At 34.7% G+C, this 8,104-nt stretch overlaps 2 long non-coding RNA genes across 2 annotated transcripts; both read right to left on the bottom strand.

Moving 5' to 3' along the window:
- Positions 1–2,559: 2,559 nt before the first annotated feature.
- LOC144430636 (uncharacterized) lies at positions 2,560–6,961 on the bottom strand. Its single transcript, XR_013479641.1, has 2 exons — positions 6,564–6,961; positions 2,560–3,368 (listed from the first exon to the last, which is right to left on the bottom strand). It is a non-coding gene; the product is annotated as an uncharacterized LOC144430636 (long non-coding RNA).
- On the bottom strand, positions 4,439–6,477 carry LOC144430637 (uncharacterized). The gene is made up of 2 exons (XR_013479642.1): positions 6,268–6,477; positions 4,439–5,563 (listed from the first exon to the last, which is right to left on the bottom strand). It is a non-coding gene; the product is annotated as an uncharacterized LOC144430637 (long non-coding RNA).
- Positions 6,962–8,104: the final 1,143 nt, after the last annotated feature.

Here is an 8,104-nt window from a genome sequence, read left to right as displayed (position 1 = left end):
AATTATCGTTGAAAGTGTGCGTGCCGGTGCCCTAGATATTCACATTAATGCTGACGAGTGATACTGAGAGATTTTTATCAAGTTGGAAAAACCTGTAAACTTGCTGACATAGATCGGTTCAGACAATTGTTCAAATGCTGGCATTATTAGGTGTCCTTCGTTTCCCATTTGAGTATTGTTGTTGCCGTCGATTGAGAGAAAACTTCCATATTGTGTATATAAATATGGGCTGTTTTCTTTTTAGTGACTATTCAATGCATAGGAAGAACAAAGGACACAAAGCCATTGTTCTATTTGCCACCCAAATTTACTTTTTATGATGACTCCTCTTCAAAGAAAAACGAAACTAATAAAACCTAAACGCATATATCACATTAGTATTTGTGATGTGATCAATCGTGATCGATTCGTTCATGAAATAAATCATCACACTCATAGCTTTTAACGCAATTGCGCAGAAAGAGCATCCGACACAAATTCTCAAATTGATCTAAAAAAAAATTGATTTTGACATATATTTACTTCATTTTAAAATTAAAAACTATTATTTCACCAAACCTGACATATTAAGTTTGCACAATATAAATGCGGTTCCTTCAATTAGTTGGGACATATCGGGAATGAAAAAGTAAACATTGTTTCATTACTTGCAAAATCTAATTATTTAGATTTTATTTATTTATTTTATTATAATTTAGATAATTTAATATACATATTGTAAAAATACCCCTTAACACTTTTGAAGGATTTGCATATTCAGTATTGTGTATATTGTATTGTATCGTAGTATCAAAAGCCCCGATTCCATTGATAAGCACTCGATTTGATAACACGTATAATATTTTAGATTATGTGATATTTATATTTTGCACAAATGACAATTGCCGAAACTACTGTTCTGGATCTTTCCGCTTTATTCTCTCCTATCCGACACGTATAGGCAATCAAACAATATCATATTAAAGTTTCTGTTGGAAAACATCGAGATGGATCCGGAGAAATTTCGGTCTAATAAATGAGGCTCTGATCATACATCTTTTTCAATCCCTCCACCCCCCTCAAAAAAATAATAATAACAAAAATATTCACCAAACCACTTTAGTCGACCTAGCCTAACAATAATAACCAAACCCAACTAGTAATAGCATAATCACTCATGTGTATATTACACACGCCTCCTTAATTGTTCATCAGATGTGAGAATCCAATCCAATTTCTTTTACCTCTATTCCTGTCAATACGACGAACTAATTAACTTTGGTACGGCGCACATGTTAACGTATCTAATTCACATTTTATCAGCTGTTAGGTATATTCGTAAATTTAATTGATGTAGGAGAGTAAATTCCGGGTTTGTTTCTTTTGCTGTGCCTCCTTTGTTAACATTTCTGTTTTCTTTTGGCGACAACAGTATTTTCCAAATTTTATTTTTGAAAATTTTTTTAAGATTTTTGAGCCAATTCAATATTGTGAAAACTAGCGTTTACACAAGTGCAATTATGCTAGAACGTTCGTTAGAGAGAATTAGGATTTAAGGAATCAAAATTTTTTAGTAATGTGCGCATTAAAATAATACGAAGGAAAGAAGACCCGACAAACATTGTGTGTTGTTGTTAAAAATATTTAGCAATTTTTCTTAAATATTAAAAAATGAAATCAGTAATATTTAATAAGCAAATTGTTTGTGTAATACCCCTACATATGAATGCTCGCTTTTTACAAGAAGTATCAGATCAAAAGGCAATCGGAACTCATTATTCCACGGCTCGGGTTGTAAATAGCGACTGTCAATAAAGCGACTACACGACAGCGATTGAATTAAAACAGCGACCGTCAACAGAGCGACGACACGACAGCGATTCGTTTAAAACAGCGACTGCCACAACAGCGACATCAATTCCTTTATTAAATCCAAGGCTCACGCGCACACGCACTCTTTCATGTCACTTCCTTTCCTTGACGTTATGAAATCTATCGTGGCAAACTTTCAAACGACCTTAAAATTAATGTGTCACGAAATAGCGTCACCTTTCAACGACCGACCAGGAAATTCGACTCAGTGAATTCAACTTAGTGAACACGAGGTAAAAGTCGCTATCATAACAGTCGCTGTTTTAATGAGGTCGCTATAATGACAGTCGCTGTTTGGAATGTTGCTCACTTGATTATTAAGAAGTCGCCATTATGACAGTCGCTATCCATCCTGGATACCTTATTCCAAATATGTAGAAAACCAAACGCATTTCAAAGATAATTTGAAATATCCACTAATCAATAATCGTGTCAAGTTTTATGATCGACATAACTTTTGATCCAAAGAATTTGTAGTTTGCCAGCTTTACACATAAACTGAAATTAGGTCCATAATACGGCGGTCGGGTATTTATTGAAAGTCATTAAACATTAGCTGTCATAAGCATGAGTGATTTTCAATGCGTCACAGCTCGTGAATACGGTAGGTATGAATTTGGCGTCATAGCGCTTCCTCTATTGTGCTGTATACAAAATATCGTATACGCTTAGTCCTGGGTGGGTTTCTATATTAAAGCAGACCAGAGGTACTTTAATTGCAAAAAATGCTTTGCATCAAATGATTTTATTTAGTTTATAATCGCTTGATTTCAATTTCAAAATAAATGTAATATCTTCAATATAGAAATAAATAAAGCATTAAATATTACATATATATGTAATATTATACTTCGAAATAGTTTTTATTCTCTTGTCATGAGGTAGTCAGTGACAAGGTCATCTATCTAAATACAAGTCGAATAATTAAATATATGCAATACAAAAAAATACAATAACATTATTTTCTATTTTAAATAATATCCTGTCACGACATAATTTTTATTCTCCTATTATTATGTGAATATTGACTTTTTCCCGACTGGTGATCCATTAGTCCCCAAGGCGGATTTTGGAGAAGAAATACAGAAATATTACTTTGTATTCGGTGTAGTGTATTTAGTATTATCGTAATGCATACTTATGTGCACAGATCAACTACTTCAAACCATACAAAATCCACAGTTGCGAGTAACACTAAATAACGATCTTCGAAGATTGGATAAATAGCGGAAACATAGTTTTCATGCATAGTGAGGGAGTAATGAAGAAATTCAGAATAGACAAAAGAAGAAATATATCGAAATTTATTGTGAATCACTGGACTAGGCAATCTATGTCGATATGAGAAAAACAACTAAATATACAATATACATATAAATACATAAAAATACATTGTTTTAAGAGGCAAATATATTCATATTTGGTTTCAGTCTGACGAATACAATCCGGCTGTTCTGGATGTTAAAATCAAAAGTAACAAATATTGCCATTCACGATATATATGATCCGGTTTCATCCTGTATAAAAAATTGAAATATTCAAAGTTATGACACGGCACCATGTATTATTATTAATCAAGATTTTACGAAAAAATTGTGAGCACACAATTTGGGAGCGTAACGGAGCAAGGGAAATCTTGGATAACAAAGAAACGGAGCGCTGAAATGCTGCAACTTATTTTATATCAGTATGGTAAATTTCTCGAAGATGACAAATTTGGAAAAAAAACGTCGATTTACTTGTAAAGATCGCAATGTGATATAAATATCACCGCCCATTTTGGAAAAAATAGGCCCTCATTTGCCATCTTCTGTCACAACAATGCGCAACCCTTTTTTTAATTCGTGGGTCGTTTAATTCGTTTTTTTAGGTCTAGGCTGTTGATGGGCGCCAGATGCTTCCAGTCACTTCTTGGCTCCTGCTTTTTTATTGACCTTAGCTGCTGCCTTGGTTTTCTTTTTATTCCCGGTCTTTTTGGTAGTTTCCTTGAAACATTTCACTTTAAGATATTGCAAAATGAAGCAACAACCACGCGAGTGTCGCACGCCACACGATGGCACTAGAAATCAGGAAGTGAATGATGCCGTCTACAGCGTCATCGAGAAGGGCAATAATAATGACCAAGCGGAACGAGAGATTGTAGAGAACCAATTATACAACATGTAGAAGTTTATAATTTGATTTTTCCCATACAACCCTTTTTTGTTGAGTTCCACCATTCGCCCGTTCTGATATTTCATTGTTCACCATGCATAAAACCTGCTTCAGTCATTAAATGTTTATTGGAACTTTAGGTTGTGCCATGCAAAAATTGCACTCTATCTTCAGAACAGTTTAAGTAGTAATATGTGTTATATATATCATACATAAATAAGTATTGTAGTTATAATGAAGAACTAAAAAATGTTCGTAACATTACAGCATATACAAACCAAAATGCCCCGAAACACGACCTAAAAAATTCCTCTCCGTTCGGTGACGTCGTACCACTAAATCTACTACATCTTTAAAGACTGCTATCGCTATCATTTGTGGAGTTGTCCTATTGGGCTCACCCTTTTATACAGGATCGTTTGGACGCTGACAGTAAAGCACAGTACTAGATATCTGTTTTGTGATTTCATTTAAGTTGTTGTTGTTGCTTTTAATATTGACTGCTATAAACTCTTAGCTCAGGAGTGTGCAATATTTTTTGTCGTTGGGACATATAAAACACCTTATCAGACATCTAACTAGGCTAAACAGAAAAAAAATTAGTTTTCAACGAACACAACAAATTGCAGTTATGATGGCACCGGGCAAAATGACGAATAATTTAACCCAGTGACAAGAACAAAAATAAACATTATGTATTTTTATCCATACAAGTGTCTTTTTAAACATAAACTGTCAGATTATAATTTTGTGCTTGATGGGAAAAAATCTGCATTTTTACAAGGGCCACACCAAATGGCTTGGCGGCCCGGATGTGGCCCGCGGGCCGCCTCTTGCACACCCCTGACTTAGCATGTTCGAATAATTATTTTTGATCGATTTTGTTATTTTAGCATTCAAGTATGCGATTATGTTGCTTTAATATATCTATTGGTGAAAACTTGATGCATCATTTGTATTTATTCTGAAACATTTCTTAAAGTTTAGATCCATACACAAGGAAGTCATTTAAAACTCTTCAGATAAATGTTCAAATCAGAAATAGATTGAAATACAAACATAAGTATTATTGATATTTGTAAGAATACTTCCGTTTGGAGTCTATTTAAGTAAACAAATTCCCATTTGAAAGCTCATCGCCATTGTTTATTAAATTCGAATTTGGTTGTAAGGATGATTCTACGTAAAAGAAATTGTCGTCGTAGTGTAATTTATTGAATGCGATCTGAATTTATTAATCTGTATTATAGATGAAATGTATACTTGATCAGCTAACATCATACCCGGACAATGGAACATCATGTGCTTAAACTTCGAACTAAATTTTATTATATTTATTTATTTTATTCATACTACGTTAGATTTATAGAATAAATATAAATAATAAGATCAGAAAATACCAATATCTATACCAATAATCTCACTTACTTCAGAAGTACTACAATCAAGGCGATGCTGACGATTCCAAAACCTGTTCCTAATGCAATTGCGGCCGTGTTAGTCGAGGTCTTGGTCGGGTTTGTTATACTACTAGTCTGAGTGGAACGATCTCCATCATCTTGAACATTAAAGAAAGCAATTTATTGAAAGAAAAATTTGTGATTTTAACACAAAACTCTGTTGTAGTCCCAGCGCATGTGGTTATTTTCATGTCTTCAATCAGGACTATTTCCCTTTTGGTTAAGTACTTGAGACCTCGTTATGAGAGAAAACATGCGCGAGAAAATGATCCCAGGGCGACGGGTGTGAATCGAATTTTAGCAATTGCACTCCAAAAGATCGTGAAGTATTTTAGTAACTTCATATTCACCAACCATTTTTCGAATTACCTTCTTGGGCAAATAAAATCTTGTACAAAATTTCCACTTAAATAAAAAAATAATTGCCAAGAAGTAGTAAATTTAATTTAATATTTTGTATTTCTACGCCTTCAGAAAGAGTGAAAAAACAAAGTTAGTTTTGGTCTACACGTGTTGCTCAAAATACACAGGTTCGAACTAGATTGTAATAATTACAACATTACAAGATGTTTGCAGTATTTCTGATTCTCTGGTGTTTCTTTTTTGGATTATATGTCCCAAAAACAAGACTACAAAGTTTGGATAGAGACCGTCTCATAACCGTTGCTTTGAATTTTCATCGACTACCACCTAACGGTATGATATATAAACGAAAATGAATGTTCCGTTCTCTCTCAAATATGTAAAAATTTTGATCAAAACGACTATAATTCAGTTAAAAAGAGAAGGCTGTCGTACATACCCGTGAAACTCTGCTGCGATATATTAATGATGCTTATGGTAAATTTTTGAGGAAGTGAAGACCAAGTGGGGTTCGTCTCGTAAATGATGCCAGAAGGTGGCGCGTCTGATGATCTCACTGACCACATAGTCCGCCTGCAGCCATTTGTTATTGAACCGTAAATAGGTTTCGAATCGCGTGAGCTGATGAGGAAGCAATCGCCCGGGGAATAATTACAAATATCGTGGGTCATCTGTGTGTATCCCCGGATGCTAAGCAGGTTGGTGGGGGAATACAATAAATCGAAAAGCACTTACTTCGCTTTTAGTTCTATCATCCTTGGCGCTGTCTATTGAAGACTCTATACAAAGCATAAGCACCTGCGCCAGCACCTGCCAGAATCAATGCTGTACTAAGCCCGACTCCAATTGCAGTAGCACCGACACCCACGGCGGTTAATCCAAAGGTTATTCTAGCTGTCGTCAAAGCTATTTCAATAATATCAGCCATATTTCAACCTTGTTTATGCGATAATAGTTTTCCCACGGATGAAAGCGTGTTTCGCCGCTTTAATAGACGTGAGCTCGTTGCAAACAAAAGCCAGAATGCCAAGTAATTGGCTGCAATATAATTATTATAACTTTAACCGACTTAAGTTAGTCACCCACGTATTGTTTTGATAACTTGCGGAGTTTTTCTGTTCCGCAATGGACGTATTACTGTATGATTCGTAGCCAGTGGCGTGATTCAAAATGAAGCGTTGGTTGTAATGAGTGTGCATTGTTTCCAGCGCATCATAGCTCATTATAACACATGAATACAGTGGGTGTGAATTTCGCATCATATCGCTTCCTCAATAGTGCTATATTCAAAATATCATATGCGCTTAGTGCTAGACAATTATATATATTTAGACATACATCGGGAAATATGATAACTACGATGCTCTGCGTCAGATTTTATCATTCATCTGTTGATTTTGTATAATAAACGTACGACCTTATTCTATCCAACATGGGTATAAATGAAAAGATCAGAACGGAAAACGGCGTTGAAAGTATTTGATATCAATGTCAACTGGTTTCTTTGTACAACTAACATAATGAACTTGAACCTGTCTTCATCTTGACTTATGACTCGAAGCAGAGGTGCTGACTCAACTTACTTGGGATCCAAAGTTTAAAATTTGCTGCTGTGGTTAACTCTACAACTAACAGCTAATTCTGTGGGTGCTCCCAATGTGATTTGATCCTTGAACTTATAAATGCTAGTATCCCAATTTCCATACCTTTTTTTTAGTTCTCCGCCGCGAATAATAAAGAGCCGAATGTAGTTTTAATTTTTCAAGAGAGAAAGCAATTGATGCACCACAACTATTTAGTATTAAGCGTGAATAACATCCTCATTAAATCTTGTTTGGACTATGTGTATAGAATTTCAAAGAAACACTACAATGTATAACTTCCTGTATTTATCATGAAGACTTCCGGGGTCATTGTCGTCGCGGTGTAATTTATATAAACAATGGACTTGAATTGCTCACTGGGCCAGAATCGGTGGTCTACAAATTTGATTCTATTATCATTTTTTCTCTTCCAGGAAAAAAATGTGAAACTCTTCCTAGCCCGATATAACTTTAGTTAATATCTCTCTATCATCCAAAAGCGGATATGGAAAGTTCTTCGCCAATTTGTCTGATTTTATGCTTCAAATTGAGTCTGGAACTATAAATAATGGCAGTTTTCTAACAAAACATGCCGTCAAAATTTCCCGCGTACTAATTTTTTTTCTTTTCGTAAGGCTCATGGTAAAACAGAAATGTTTCAGAATAAATACAAATGATGCATCAAGTTTTCAC

Source organism: Styela clava, chromosome 12 (assembly GCF_964204865.1).
Source record: "Styela clava chromosome 12, kaStyClav1.hap1.2, whole genome shotgun sequence".
Taxonomy (NCBI): domain Eukaryota; kingdom Metazoa; phylum Chordata; class Ascidiacea; order Stolidobranchia; family Styelidae; genus Styela; species Styela clava.
This window is presented reverse-complemented; position numbering and strand designations above follow the sequence as displayed.